The 15,629-nt window shown below is 37.9% G+C and overlaps 1 long non-coding RNA gene across 1 annotated transcript in view; it reads left to right on the forward strand.

The window, feature by feature from the left end:
* The window catches only part of LOC104544257, a 13,431-nt gene extending 1,956 nt beyond the window's left edge, over positions 1–11,475 (forward strand). The window contains exons 2-3 of the long non-coding RNA XR_728169.1: positions 2,685–2,768; positions 11,384–11,475. This is a non-coding gene — a long non-coding RNA (uncharacterized LOC104544257). The remainder of the gene's footprint in view (positions 1–2,684; positions 2,769–11,383) is intronic.
* Positions 11,476–15,629: the final 4,154 nt, after the last annotated feature.

The following is a 15,629-nucleotide window of genomic DNA, read 5'->3' on the forward strand; positions in this document are numbered from 1 at the left end:
TGTTCGTGTGGATACATGTATTTGTGTATATACCACAATAGATATACACAAATGAGGTAATTAATTCATTACTACACCTGAAAATGAATGTTTCAGAACATCAAATGCACCACCACATTTTCTGAGCTCAGAAAAGCAGTGGCCAAGTCTCCTCTAGTCTCATGTTTTCATATCCAAAGTCTTACTGACTCCTTCAAGAGCCCTGCATGCATGAGAGCTTCCGGACCCGACCTAAAAGAGTGTGGAATATTTAACTGGCAAAACACTTTATACGATGGATCAATTTCCCTATTTTAAAGCTGTTGGTTGGGTTTGAATCATTTCTCTGTGGCTCAGAAAGCTGTTCCGAAGCCCCAGATATAAACTACCCAGTAAATCCATAAGCTGGCAAAGATGCTATGGGTACTCTGCACCCTCATTAGTAGTGTATGAAGCTGCAGATCATACTGAAGTCTGCTCCTAGATGTTAAACACAACATGAGCTAATTTATGACAATATATAGATGATGAGCAATTTCTTGGTAGGCATGTAACAGCATTTAACTTTAAAGTGTGAATTTTATGCTGGGGAGTTAGGCATTACAGCTAGTTAGGAAGATTTATACTTAAAATTGATTAATTAATTAATTAATATTTAATTATAATTAAGCATTATATGTAGTCCTTCTATTCCTTTTCTTTGCTATTTTGATGAATTGAAGTGCTACATGCTGAAGGTCCTGAATAAAAGAAAAAAAGAACAGAGATTATTCAGAAATCTGTGTAACAATCATGTATAACCATCAGCAATAATATTACTGACAATCATTTTGCAGTAAAATCCAGACTTTTTTACATCATATAGCACACATGCATTCTTCATGTGTTAGTTAGGATGAGTTTCCATTCTGCTTTTTCTGGTTTTTTGTTTGGTTGGTTTTTTAAATTCTATTATAATGACAGATGACTAGAAATGGCTACTAAAAGGAGCCATTGTTTTGCACCTTAGATACTCCCATCCATGAACCACGTTTTCAAAAAAGCCCAAAATCCTGTAAAATTTCAGTCTGCTTTTCATGACTGGACTTGGGTGCAGAAAATAGAAACACACCACGTGCATTATTCTGAAATGGAGATTAATATGTGCCAATGGCATTTCATAGCCCAGCTGGCTGGTGGAGGTTAATCAGCATTTTAACCATCCCGTTTTAGTGCCAGGGTTCAGGCTGCACTGGAAACTTTGAAGGAACAACTTTCCTCCTTGTAGTATGGGGCCAATGGACTCGTGGGCTGTGGTGACATGGGTGGGGAGCTGGGGTTCTCCTGAGCCCCCATCGAGGGAGTGGTGGGAGAGGGCAACTGGTCTCTGGGGAGCTCCCCCTTGAAAGAAGGTCTCTTGCTTATATTAATGCCATCCGACGTGAAGGGAGGCACTCTGCTTTTCCAGAAAGTCCATGTAGTAGCAAGTCTGGTTGTGTGGAGATAAACAGCGTGGAGGTTTCCATCCCTCTGTCTTCACAGGAGGACTTAGTAATTTGAGACCCGACCTCTTAACCCAGCCGTCTTGTGTAGAAACTAAATTTCCTTCCCCACAGGGAAGAATTTGAAGGAGACTGTTAGTTTCAATGAATTCAGCATCATTGCCCCACCAGCCCCCTCTCGGCTACGTTGCTGCGAAAGGAGACAATTTGGCTCCAAATGACTAATGCGATTCTTCTTTAAAAAAAGTATTTTTAAAATTTCAGTCTTATCTGAGGTTATTGGGTCTATATATGAGATTTGCATTATTAATTCATAATGACCTTCTGTGTGGCCTTCATGGGCTGAGATTGCTGTGCATGTTAGCACATACTGAGTAAAAATATTGCTGCGAAATGATGGACTGTATTTATAGACAACAGGGCAAAATCCTAGCTTCTATGAAACAAAAATACTAAAAAGAGAGCATTTACACACTTTTAATGAGTATTGAGCTTGCCAAAATCTCTCAAATTGGTCCAGAGGTTTGGAATGAAGAATTATCACTTGAAGATGAACAATATGAGCTCTGCTGCAATTTCAGTAGCAATCCTCAGACCTGTTTTCTTTATGTCATGAAAACTTTAGAAACATAAACAGTGCTGAATTGCCACTGGTACTGAATAATGCGGCTTTTATTGTTGCCTGGGCTCTTCTGTATATTCAAGAAAATAATTTAATACTTATTAATAAATAGAAGGTAACTAAAGATGACCGTGATCTAGTCTGTTGAAAATTTCTCAGTACCCTTAATTTGTTAGTAAATTCAATATATTTTATTTAAGCAGAATCATGTATACAGTATATTAACTTTTTTCCAGGCAATCTTTACTCAGCACAGAAAGGCCAGATGTATGGGAATTGTAAAAAATCAGGATATGCATAAAAACTGTTCAAGTGCATAAAGCAGCCCCATCTGGAAGACATCTAACAGAAATGAAGTTGTACAAAACCATTCCATTGATAATAAAGCTAATTTTTATGGGTCTGACAAGTATGTAATTATGTTCAGTGGTGCTTTTCAGATTTTATCACAGTCAATAAACCGCAGTGGTAATTTCATTCCCATTTGACATATTTACATGGAAACATTTGATTGGAGGAATTAGTAACCCTGAAAGCCTTGATAGATATGTTTTAATGATCTGTGACCTCCGCAGTCCCTCATCTGTTTATTGTTGCAACAGGCGAGAAGTCGTTCCTCTGTGACCTTTGTGGCTTTGCCGGCGGGACGCGTCATGCCCTCACCAAGCATCGGCGGCAGCACACAGGTCAGTAAAGCTGTCTCTACTCTTTGCTGTATTTTCTCCAGCGAGGGAGTCCCGCTACGCTGGGGAGTAGCGCAAGTCAAATCGCACGTTGCAGCACAAATAATACAGTGGCTCATTGTTTACTTTGCTTTTTCGTGTTTTTCGTAAAATCGGCATGCCCGAGGTCTGCATCAAATCTGTTTGCTGGGAACCTGAATAATTGCTTGGGGGGGCAGGGGGTAGTTTGGGTGGGTTTTTTTCTGAAGGAAGTAGAATTGTAAAGACTGACTTTTTTCTTTAAATGCTAAGTCTACTAATTTTTTTTCCAAGGCCCAAATAGATTACCTACTGCGAAGATTTTGCAAGAGTCTGCTAGAATGTCCCTGGGTGAAAATTAGAGACTACATATAGATTAATCCATTATTTTGGATTGAGACAGAGTTGAAAGCTAGTGTTGTTTCAGTTGCCCTTTTGTAATTTTAAGATAGTTTGTAATTAATAGGTGCAACTTTAAGAGTTACCACATGGTTAGCATGTAAAGCAGGATTTCTTTCCCAGAATTAGTAAAGCTTTCCTACCACCTGGTTATAAAAATTTAATATCAGATAAAATTAAATTGGTTCTTAGTTTCAGAAGACCAGAAAAAGTGTAAGTATTAAACATTTATTAACACATTTTACCTTAATTGTGCTTTTTAGTAGTTCCTTGTGTTTGATTATTTGAATAGATTTTGTTTAAACAGACGCAGAAGTGTTGCTGCTTAAGCCACTGTAGTTTTTGTTTTACTGACTAGCATGAAAATAATGTAAAATCATCAGGAATTGCTGCGTGAGTTAAGTGACAATTGTCTAATGTACAGTGGAAAGAAATGGCGAACAAATGAGAAGCTGTAGTTGTTACATCATGAATTTTCCATGGATTTTGTAAAGAAATCTCAGTGGGAGATTTTATTATGTCCCTGAATAAACTAATCTTGATTCAGGACATACACCATCTAAGTGCGTAATTTCCTAGAGAGCAGCGACTCTTTCTTAAGAGCCTGAAGCCATTCTTTCCACCCTGTTTTCAGTTTATTAAAGCAACCATATTTGGAGGAGAGTCTGATGCTTTCAAAAAGGTGGGGTTTTTAGTGCCAGTCTGACAATATCTTGAAATGGATAAGCTCTAAAAAAATAAATAAATATGCAGGGCCAAATTTTGCTTGCAATGCTAACTAGTAACTGTACTTCTAGAATTTTCCTTGTGCTAACGAGGAACATACATCTGTGTGAGAGTACTGCCACAGTCAGCTCCCATTCACTGCAGGAACTTTGTATTTTTAAAGTGTCCAAGAAAAGTTATTTAGTAAATATAATAAGTTCCCTTATTTTTACACTCTCTGGATGATAACAGGAGCAGTCACAGCTACTGGAATGTAAACTGTGTGCTTCAGTGGCAAATAATGGTTTCCATTTTTCTGGAGCTTTGAAGAATTTTCACATGTTGGCTCAGGTTTACCAAATGTGGGCTAAGTGACTTTTTTTTTTTCCCTTTAGGAGAAATAAATCATTGTTACCAATAGGATGGGAACTACTTATTGTAGTAGTGTAGCACACTGGGACCATGCACATGTCTAGGACTCATAGTCAGTGCAGCCACACAAATGGTAAACAATTATTTCAGAATGGAAAAGTTGAAGAAATGCAAATTCTTGTCTTTACCCTTCTTGTCTTTACCTATTATGTGAGTACAGATCTGGTTTCTCAGAAATGTAAGCCCTTATCAGTTGTATATTTTTATTTTTTGTATCATGAGGCCACAAGTCAATAGAAAATAAAAATATTTCCTGGTTTATGTGCAAAATTAGGCTGAAAATACGGTATATTCCCGGTGAAAAGCTGTCCAGGTTTTCAATAGCATTTTGCCCTTCTTTTGCCAGTATGGTAGAGACTTTTGTGCTATGATCACAAGGATTCACCGGTTATAGATCATGAAGCTTGCATCTAGCAGGCATAACTTTATATTTTATGTCAGGACTGGAGGCTCGTTATTACTTTGCTATTAACTTTATACTATACAGGACAGTATCTCAGAGGCAGAGGGATCTATCTTTTTGGCATTTATCTGCCTCTGTGGCACAAACAATCAGAGATGATTCTTTAGCAGAAAAATTATCTGTAGCTTCTATTTGTTTCAAGGAGAATGACACAATCCACCTTTGCCTGCACTGTTGCACTTACATGGGTTCCTTTGTGTTTTCATCCAGTGCACAACTTTATCTCAGCCCTTAGCTGCGTGCACTCCTCATTGTACCTGTATTTTTTCTTCTGTGTCCCCAGTTGGCACAATTTTCCCAGAGCAGAGTGCCAAAGCAAATTACAATCAGGTTTGAAAGGGATAGGTATCAAAAATAGTCTAAATGGCTTAAATAATTCCCCACTGTAATACAAGCTGTCTAGGGGGCTGACACAGAACATCTTCCAATCCAAGATTTACTTCTATCACCTGTCAGAGACCCTTGATTCAAGGGCAAATGAGCAAATCCTCACATGTAGTTGAGGAGTCTTAACCGGCTTAACAAGCCTCCTCCCGTCCCAGCCTCAAGGCCTGAGGTGTCCTGACACCCGAGAGAAATGTTCGGCTGCTGATAGATGTTGGGTACAAGAGAGGCCTGGCTGTAGGAGCAGCCGCTTTGACTTTTGATGCTCTGGATTCTGGTATTTCTTACTCTGTTGTTCTCTTTTTAGATGAGATTATTTTTAGGTACTTGGAGTAATACCTTTACCTTGTGAAAGATGCATTTTATTTGGAAATATTATGGGGAGCATAAAGTGTAACTCAATGCAAATAAGGTTGGCAGAATCTGACCCTTGGTCACTCGTGGGGCAAACTGTAGCAACTAGTGTGGTACATAGGAAGTTATCCCTGGAAGACATGGTTTTAAATGAAAAGAACTACAGAAATGTTAGACTAAACCAAAAAGCTAGCACAAAATATTTGTACTGAAATTATTTGCTAACATGATGCATCTCTATACAGATTTCCTTGATATAGCCTTTCTCAAGCTTAAAGTAAAACTATGAATTAGAGAAAAAATAAAATTGACCCATCAAGAGATTCCTGGTGTTTCACCGGTTGATGTTTTCATTCTGTATTAAATGTGTTATGTCCTTCATGGCTGACCTGGCTCTGTGAGAAGCACACACTTTGAACACAAGATAAGCTAAGTCTTCATCTGATTTTGTCCTGGTAAAATGTTCTAGAATTATTTTATGATCTGAGTGCATCTTCCAATCCTATTCTGCAAGGATCAGTCTGTGAAATTCTGCAAGTCTTTCACTGGCTATGTAAATACCAGTGGCACAATTTCTATTTTGTCAGTTGAAGAGCCCAATTTCAAGAGCCCAACACTCTTGTGGTCCAGAGTTTGACCAGAATTTTATCACACTTTAAAGCATGCTTACAGCTCTCTTTTTAAAACGCTTTATAATAGACACTTGTGGCTGCCTTGGCTGTGAGCAGAAACTGTCTGAGGAAACTTAGACCACTTGCAATATCAGCTATGTGGTAAATAAGGAATGGCTTTCAAGAACATATATGCTGTAGTTCTGTTGCCTCAGCCTAACTGGTATGAACAATTTTCATATTTTAAGTCATTCTGAAACAATTTTTTATAATTCATATTTTGTCCCAGTAAGAAAATCTGGCTGAAGATAGATAATGTGTTAAATTTTAGTGTTGGCTGAATTTAGAATTAGTAGAATTACAAAAAGAATTTAAGCGATTATCTGAATTTTATAATAAAAAAGGCGTAAATAACCTCTAAATCAGCCGCCAAAAACCATGCACGCACACACAAAAAAACCCATATAATATCACATAATTTAAATATTTTGACTTAACCATGATCAACTAGGAAATTACATAAAAGAAAGAAAATAAGCAAGGGTAGTTATTTCTTGCTTGAAATGAGAATATGAAAATACTTCGTACTTCATTTTAAAATGTCCTTTTTTCATGTTCTTGTTATTGTTCTGCTCTCCCCCTTTGTTTGTCTGCCTTTTGGTATCACACTGGTTTTCTCTTCTTTTACATGTTTCCCACTAAATTTCCATTTAGTGCTGTAGTAGCTGGCCCACTCCAACAGTGCTGATCAGTCACAGCCTGTGTTCTCTTGCATGAAATTTCTTTTTTAATCTTGGTTAGTTCTCCTGCAAATTGCAGAAGCTGCATCCTCATGTTCTGCACAATGGCAGTCTACATTTGCTTCTCATGTGCTGGTTGGAGTGGGTTCGTAGAAGTACAAATACAGTAGTAGAGCGTTAGAGGGTAAGTACACTTACACAGTTCTGGGAGAGTCACCCTGATCCTATGGAACTGCTTAAGACGATGGTGTCTTTGTTCAAATGTGTTCATGAATTTTTTAAGATGGTAGCTTATATCGTACAGATCACTGTTTGTGTGATTGCTTCTGCTCACTCATTTCAATCTTGCACTTCTCAAGACATTTATAGGTCAGTGTAATAAAGAAAGAAAATTTAATAATATATGTGTTTTTATCCAGATGAGTGACTCACTTTGTGTTTCTATTTCTCATGTGAACTGCTCTTTGACTTTAATGTGTAGTTACATTACTCAGCATTGAATTTAATGTATAATGTAGCCTCTTCCCTTCAACTTCCCCACCACAGCTTAAAAAAATTATAATATTGAATACGACAGAAAATGTAGCACAGTAAGAGGACTTACTGCTCTTTTCAGTACGAGGTGAAATTTGAAGAGGATCTGTGTTGTTTTTCCTTTTCCATATATGCCAGTATTTGCAGCAGAGTGTGGAACTTGATTATAGCAAACCTTTGGCTAGAAATGACACCAAAACGTAGGTATCATAAAACTTTCTGCTTAAGAGAAATTGTCTAGTGGAACAGTTTTCCTCCCATTTCTGAGCATACAAATGCCAATATTTTTTGTGCTATGGAAGGGCAACCCTATGGCATCTACAGGATTTCTCATAACAAAACAAGGGATCAAGGATGTACTTATTTTTATACGTAAAAAGTTGACCAGACCAAAAGCAAACAGAATTTACTTTAATATAGTTCAGACTTCATTAGCAAGCCTGTAAGTGCCTCTCCAGGGAATGGCCTTAACAAACACTAGAAATAGTTGGAAATAAGAAAAATCCTGTAACACGTAAGCAGATGGCTGCATTTTGTGGTCTACTCATTCCTTAAATCAAATAAAACTTACAGGATTCTTTCTGGGCTGCTCAACACATCATGTGAAAGATAAATAGGACTAAAAGCAATAGTTTCCTGTTGAAACAACCGAGGTAAGACTTCTTCCACGTTACTAAGATTCTGATTAGTTGCTCAACACTTGGAAATTGACAGCATCATTTGATTTTACTTCATTTATGTGAAAGCTGGATCCTCAGTAGCACATTCCTATCAATGCTGTATATGATCTATAGGTAGAAATTGTCTGGACAGTCATGATTACAATTAAAATTTCACTTCACCATCCACAAATTTTTCCTTTCTAAAAAAGCAAAACCATTTCTTCGTTTGTGATCCTTTTGTTGGGAAACATAGCTTTTTGTATGTTCTTGTTTTAAAAAGAAAATAAAAAAACCCAAAGATCCTTGATCTTGGAAGGTGCGTCCTTCCTTTTTTCCCCAACAGAGTTTGTTGACCAGTTGGGTATTTTGGGGCACCTATCAGTCTTTCTCGTGGAGTTTGTTATTGATAACATTAGAGATGGTAAGGCTTCTATAATAGTAAGGTGGTGACGGCGTTGCTTTGGATTTTTTTACCTTTATTAATCTTTAAATACATAGACTTTGTCCTCACAGATTTTTGGATACACTATTTTATAATTATTACATAGTGTTGTTTAAAATATACTGTCAGTATTAGTTTTTTGATTAGTATTATTTTGATTTTATATGAAATACATCCATGACTGGGAATGAGGAAGAATCCTTCTGGAATATTTAATGGCAACCTGTATAAAAATAAAATTAAGTTTATTGCCTGAAATGTCTGGAGGTAGGAAGGGGGGAAGGAAAATTGGGACACAAAGGCTGATAAAGAGCATTCTGGCCCAAATATAAGGAAGACAAAATATGCTTAAATTGGTAGATCCATGGAAAACTTACATAAATAAACAAATAAAAGTCCTGCTGCTACAGCTAATGTACCATTCAACACTCCCCAACTCAAATAAATACCTAGTATTATTTTAGATTTTTTTTAACTGTACTTATCAGCCTGGTTAATTTTCCATAGAAATAAATACTTTTTCCCCTGTGCAGCTGCTAAGAATTACAGGCCATGCTAGGCTGTCTTTTTTCCTCCCAGTTTAGTTGGCTTTTGTTGCGTGGTGCTGCTGTGATGTATTTTCTGTCAGGTGAGATTTACACATAGTCCACTTGACAGGAGCAGTTAGCCACAAGGATTTCCTAAGGAGAAACTTCCTGGAACAGTGGGCAAAGATTATATTTTTTCTTTTGGTCACAATGGAATTTGCAAGCCCTTCTGGCTTCCACGGGCCCTCGCACGTCTGTCAGCCCCGCTGGCCCTGCCCCAGCAAAGCAGCAGACCTTTACCTGATCCATCCTCCCCTGAATGGCAAACTAAAAATCTCCTTTCAGTTCAGGTCTGCTTTTTTTTATATTTTTTTTTTATGAGAGGGCAAGTTGGCAAGTTTCTAATGCATTTTAAATGAAAGCAGTTAAAATAAGTATGTATGTTATCTAAAATACCTGTGGCTTTACTACTTAGGCTTGAAAATGTTGCTATCTTCTTTAATACGAGAAGATAAAATAAATCAGGCACAGGAAATCTTCAGTTCATGAACAGGTTACGTTGCTAGGGATTCCATGGCCTCCCAGAGAATTTAATTGAAGCAGCAGCCAGTACCATTCAAGCTGCTGGGAGAATCGGCTTCTCCAGCGCAGAGAGTCGGTGTCTGACAAGGAAACCCCATTTGAAGCAGGAAAGCCATCCTTTCTAGCAGTCTCAATTTGTCCAGCATAGAGGCTTCCACATTGCATCCTGCCCCTTCACCATTCCTTGTCCCATGAAACAATAAATGAAAAATAGTAGCTGGTATTCTCTCCAGCAGCTGCTAAAAGCAATTGTTCCAGCTCTTTATGGAGCTTTCAAAACCTGCTCCCTTGTCCTTCCTTACAGCCCTACAGGCTTTTCGGGCCTGAGGACCTTGCATTTCATTTTCACTTGGGAGGGAAAAAAATGCAACAGTCTCCAAGGATGAAAAATGCAGATTTCTCTCTCTTCTCAGAATTCTGGCAGTCTCTTTGCAAGTCTTGAGTGTCTCATGCTTTAAGCAGGCTTGAAAAATCCAGTGTGGCTGCTTGTGAGTGACCTCGTGCTAGTGATGTGCCTTCTGCTGGTGGTGTGTCTCCTGTCAGTCTGAAAACAGCAAATTGTACCTGCTAAGAAGGTTAGGGTTCAATTTTGAAACTGCCTTTGACCTCTGAGCAGTCTACAAGGTCAGTGTCCATCTCTAGCAACTTTCTTCAGACTTCTTGAGTTAGATGTGTTGATTTCTTATGTAGCCTTTAGGATAAATACCTCTGAACTCTTGTGCGATGCAGTCAAGATCACCTAAGTTAGGAGCTGCCTTCAGTCTTCTGCATACAAAAAAAAAAAGTGTTTCCTCCCTAAATGGTAATTATATGTATCTGTAAGCCACGCAGAATATTTCCCGAGCAACCGATTGGAAAAATGGGAAGCAGGTGACTTTCCTAGGCATCACAGTACTTGTGTCTGTCATAACACTTTGTCTCAGTGTCCTCTGAGGGGTGGACCTCTCCACTGGAAGGAAAAGTACTATTTTCACATAATAATTTACAAACCTGAGATATTTATCTTTCTTCAATTAGTAGTCCTCTAGAAACTTTCAGTGCAGTTGCACATTCAGCAGTGATTGAATTTTAGTCTACTGAAAAGATTATTGTCCTAGTCTAGGTTTGGTGATGGTTTGTTGCTTGTTGTGCTTTTTTTCGTTAACCTTTCAAGTCCTTCTACTGAAATTGGTCCGCTGTTCAGAACAGATTTGCAAGGGCAGAAGGAGAGCAGGCATAAGAGGGGCAATGGAGCACGGAGTTTTGGTTCATATTCTCAGTCCTGGTTTTTGTTCTTTAAATTAATAAGATGAAAAATCCAGGACCAGAGACAAAAACCAAAAGACACTTTCCTCCTGGAGATGTTCCTTTCTGAGCAGGCACTGAATACGAGCATCAGACTGATTTCTTGCCTTCTGTCTCCAAAAGTGTTGCTTTCGGGGCTGTGCACGGGCCCAACTTCAACAGAAGGGGTAGGGTGAGAGGAAGGCCTGTCACCTGGTGATGATATTTTCATGAAATAAGGCCCAATTACATAGTTACTCTGTCTTTCCTCCTTTTCTTTGCTGTGCAACACTACATGAGGTGTCAGCCGACTATTGATGTTTATATGTTATAGTGAGAATAAAGTTTTGCAATTAATATGCTGTATTTGGAGATTTATTTTGTATTTGTGGTTGTTATATATAAAATCTGTCTCAAGAGGTTTTCCAGAAATTTAGACTTGTCTTCCTTTTTTCCTGTTGATGAAAATTGATAATGCATATCTTCTCTTGTCACCTTCTAGGAGAGAAACCATTCAAATGTGATGAGTGTAACTTCGCTTCCACAACGCAATCACATCTGACACGACATAAGCGTGTCCATACTGGAGAAAAGCCTTACAGATGTCCCTGGTGTGACTACAGGTAATGAGTCATTAACTAAAGCATGATGAGAGAAGGGTTAAGGTGATCAGACGAGGTTCATTTGAAGTCACCAATAAAAATATATTGCCATTAAAACACCATCAGGGCAGTGATAATTGCGTATTAAATTAGGAGCTAAATTTAAAAACTTAGTCTTCAGTATTTAGATATTACTTTATAAAGAAAAACAGATGATGGGAAACCTTTTAGTGGTAACACTGCAGTGCTAATGTTGAGTGTTTGTTTCACAGCTGCTCTGGTGTCTGTTAGAATTCTCCATGGTGAGGCCGCTTATCTGCATCGCCTTTTCAAATCAGTTGGAGTTTTGAAATTTTTCTCGGTTGAGTTGCAAGCATTTCACCAAGAAAGGAAAAGTCCCCTAAAAGGCTTAGCAGGCTAAATACTCACCAGACACTTATTAGGACAGGAAGCAACTGGAGCTAGTTACTGTGCTGCAGAGTCTGGGTTTTCTGCTCCAGTTTTCCTTCTCCTTGCCAGCCAGTGCTTGGATGAGAGTTGGCCATAGGGTGGTTGTCTGGAGCCTCTCATGTTCCCCCATTAAAACCCATCATGTTTGGACGGTAGATTAAGTTCTCAAAAATCACATGAATGGACAGTTAAGACTACTTATGGTGCTCATCCCGGGTGTCTTTTGTTCATTATAGGCTACTTAGTAAATGATGTCATATTGCTTCTTAAATGCTTCTTTACTTTTCTTAAACATACTGCTATAGTCTTGAATACTTTGAATACTTTTCAGTGAGGTGGCTATGTGTACTTTAAAGGAATCCATAGAAGTTATTCATGAGCAATTTGCAAGAGCTGACGTTCAAAAAGTTTTTAAAAAATCAGTATTATATTTGATAAATGGCATGTGATTATGTAATTAGATGCATGTGCTGTGGTGCAAGCACGCAAGAGGCGAAAATTAAACATTTGATTATACCACATAAGCATTTCTTATTTTCTTTTATTGCTGAGCATACAACTGTAATGTTCTCTTAGAATAAGTTTTAGTGTAGTTTCCTAAAAGAAGATTGTATAACAAAGCCTAGCCACTCTCATAATACCTGGTTTCATGCTATTTATGAGCTACTTTAAAGAAAGCTCCTGTGCAGAAAGCTTCTGCAGTGAACATGCAGTTTCTGCACAAAAGTTTTTGTTGCATTGGTTTGGCCGTGTAAAGCAAATGTTCTGTGAACTCTTCTGTACTGTGCACCCCTTAAATCACTGCCAAGAGCTGCAGAGAACTGAATTTGATAACTTTGAGAGGGGCTTCCAGTTCTGTGCTGCTACCTCAAGGCTTCCCCTGTGTTTGTTTTTGTGGTGTTTTGTTTGGTTGGTTTTGTTTTGTTTTGTTTTGTTTGTTTTCACTAGAAGTGTTTCTGTTGGCTCAGTACTTCATCTGAGAAAGAGAGGTGGTTTTGTGTTCCTCAGAGTGGTTGTGTTAAAAGGTCTGTGTTGAGTGAAGTGAGAGCATATAAGCAATAGTGTGATGTGACGTGCCGCAATGAAGGTGAAAGCACCGTCTTTGATGCTGCATGTTTGAGGAACCTTAATCTTGGGGTCATCCACTTTAATGAGCCACCCTGATTGGAAGGAATAATCTTATTACAGAAGTAGGAAATGAGAGGTGGGTTTGAGCTTGAAGACCTTGAAGAATGGGAGTGTTGTAGATGTGAATCAGTTTGCAGTTTGGGGTTTGTTATACACATGCAATGAGTGGATGCAGTTCCCTCAGCCAGTATGACAAAATGCATAACTAATGCTCTGTTTAGTGTAATACAGGAGATAATTTTTCTTTGGATGGACAATTTTCTGTATACAGTAGAAATTCCAAGAAATGATGAGTTTTTCATTAGCATTTTATTATATTGGAGGTTATTAAAGAAGAAACAAGCATAACTTGTTTTATCAGGATTAAGAAGAAATCTCTCAGCATCCCCTGCCTCTGTATTATTGAAAAATAAATGTTTCATGGTAATAGGACGTTAGTTTTCATCCCTTGCAGGCCAATTTTGACCTAATCTTTGGAGGCTGATCTCTACAGATACCAGCTGATGAAGCTTTGATTCTGCAGGAAATTTGTTCTGAGCTCAGCTGAACAACATCTGGCAGGGATGCAGGATCAGAGCTGTGCTGCTGCTGCTGCTGCTGCTGCAAGTTCACAGAGGCAGTGAGGCACTCTGTGTAGCTGCAGAGGAGCCAGCAGAGGAGCTGCTGTATTTATTAGCCCAGCAGTCCTGCTTGTGCCTGCCAGTTTCCACAGTCCTGGGATATTAGCCAGCCCTTTTTGCAAGTAGATTTTTTTGCTCTCTCTCCACCTCTCCTTTTCTTTTTCTTTCTCTTTTTTTTTTTTTGTTTTAAAATACAATTTTAAGAGAATCACATGTTGCCTCTCTGTCAACCCACTCAGTACTATCTCCTCATGGAAAGGTATTAGAAACTCTGTAAAGAATGTCCTTTATACAGCAGATGGCACATACATTTGTGAGTGTCACCTGCAGAAAACATAAAAGTCAAGATTTTAAAATCTGCTGATCTAGTGATAAAATTCACCCCCATGTCTGCCGGTCGAGCTCTCACTGTGGTGCTGTCAGCTAAGCCCTTGCACTGTAAATTCATCCAGGCTATTTCAGATGTTGCTGTTTAGTGTTGCTTGGCAACTGCAGACTTTTTAATGACCCTTGTAGTTTCAGCGAGGTGAATATTCCTCATTCTGTGTATGGCTATGGAGTATTGTTAGTGCTACCATAAAGTCTCCTTCCACTGAGAGGTGAAGTGATCTCTCTCTTCCATAAAGTAGTCTGAGACACTTGAATTAAAAGAGTGTCTAAATACAAGGTATTTTAATTATTCCCGTTCAGCTCATCAGTGCTCAGAGGGTTCTTAGAAATTCCTGATTTCAAGCTTTTCAGTTCATCAGGAGGAAATTGTGAACAACCATCCTGCAAAAACTCTTGCCAGTCCAGTGACTGAAAGGTGAGCTAACCCTGGCTCTAAGTACAGAAAGAAAGGATATTAAAAGAAACTAATCTGAATTAAGGAACTGTTATGAAAATCTGGATCACCTGTGACTGGACAGGCACCTAGAACTCTTTTTTTTACTTATTAATATTTTAGTACTTGTTTTGTGCTTAGCAGCAGAAACTGAAGTGAAATAGGCTGTAAGATACTATGGGAAAAATGTTGATTTTGGCTGCATGGAAGGGAAAAGGGGATTTGCTCCCTATATAACCCACAGCATGGGAAATTCTTAACTAGGAGAAGACATGAATGGATGTGGTTTTCTGAAACTGATAATAAACTAACCTAGTGTTTTTAGCTCACAAATTATATACTTTCAATAGTATGCATATTCCCAAAAAGAAAATGGAAGATTTTGCTCATTTTATTTTACCAAGTTGCTTTTATAATCTATGTTTATGATTGTACTTAAATATTCTTGCAAAAATGTTGCCTTCCATCTCTACTTTTTGTACTGTGACTACTTGATATTGATTTTTGTCTAAATCTTTTACATATTGATAACAAAAGAATGAACATCTGCTTTTCTAAATAGCAGTACACAACTTCCAGTAACGGTTATAATTTGAAATTATATTTTCAGTCTAGTTTTTAAAATCTAATTCCTTTAGAAGGAAGAAAAATATAACATATATATTAATAAATATAAAAATTTGCTTGTTAAATGCTTTGGTTATATTTTTTCACATTTGTGTTTTGAATTTAGGTTTTGCCTTGTTCAGATAAAAATATGCACAATTTTCCTTTGCATTTACTTTTTCAAATCACACAGTATGTCTCTCCATTCTTAAGTCAGTGTGCTTTGTCATACAAAAATATTCATTCACTCCTAATTAATGTTCAACTTAATTTTATAATACAGAATTGGTCTCATAGGGCCCTACACCGCCATTATGTATGCGATGTTTATTTTATATTTCTTAGTCATTTAAAAGAGATGTGTTATGTGACTAAACTTTTCAGATTACACAACTTTGGAGTTACACTGACAACACTGCTGTTTGCATTTGGTAATGGGCACGGCAAGTAGTGAAGAGCCTCTATAACCTCCTGAAACTGAAACAATGCCTATGAACTTCAACTGATTTTTGTATCTTG

The sequence above is a fragment of the Mesitornis unicolor genome, unplaced genomic scaffold (genome assembly GCF_000695765.1).
Source record: "Mesitornis unicolor isolate BGI_N332 unplaced genomic scaffold, ASM69576v1 scaffold3397, whole genome shotgun sequence".
Lineage (NCBI taxonomy): Eukaryota > Metazoa > Chordata > Aves > Mesitornithiformes > Mesitornithidae > Mesitornis > Mesitornis unicolor.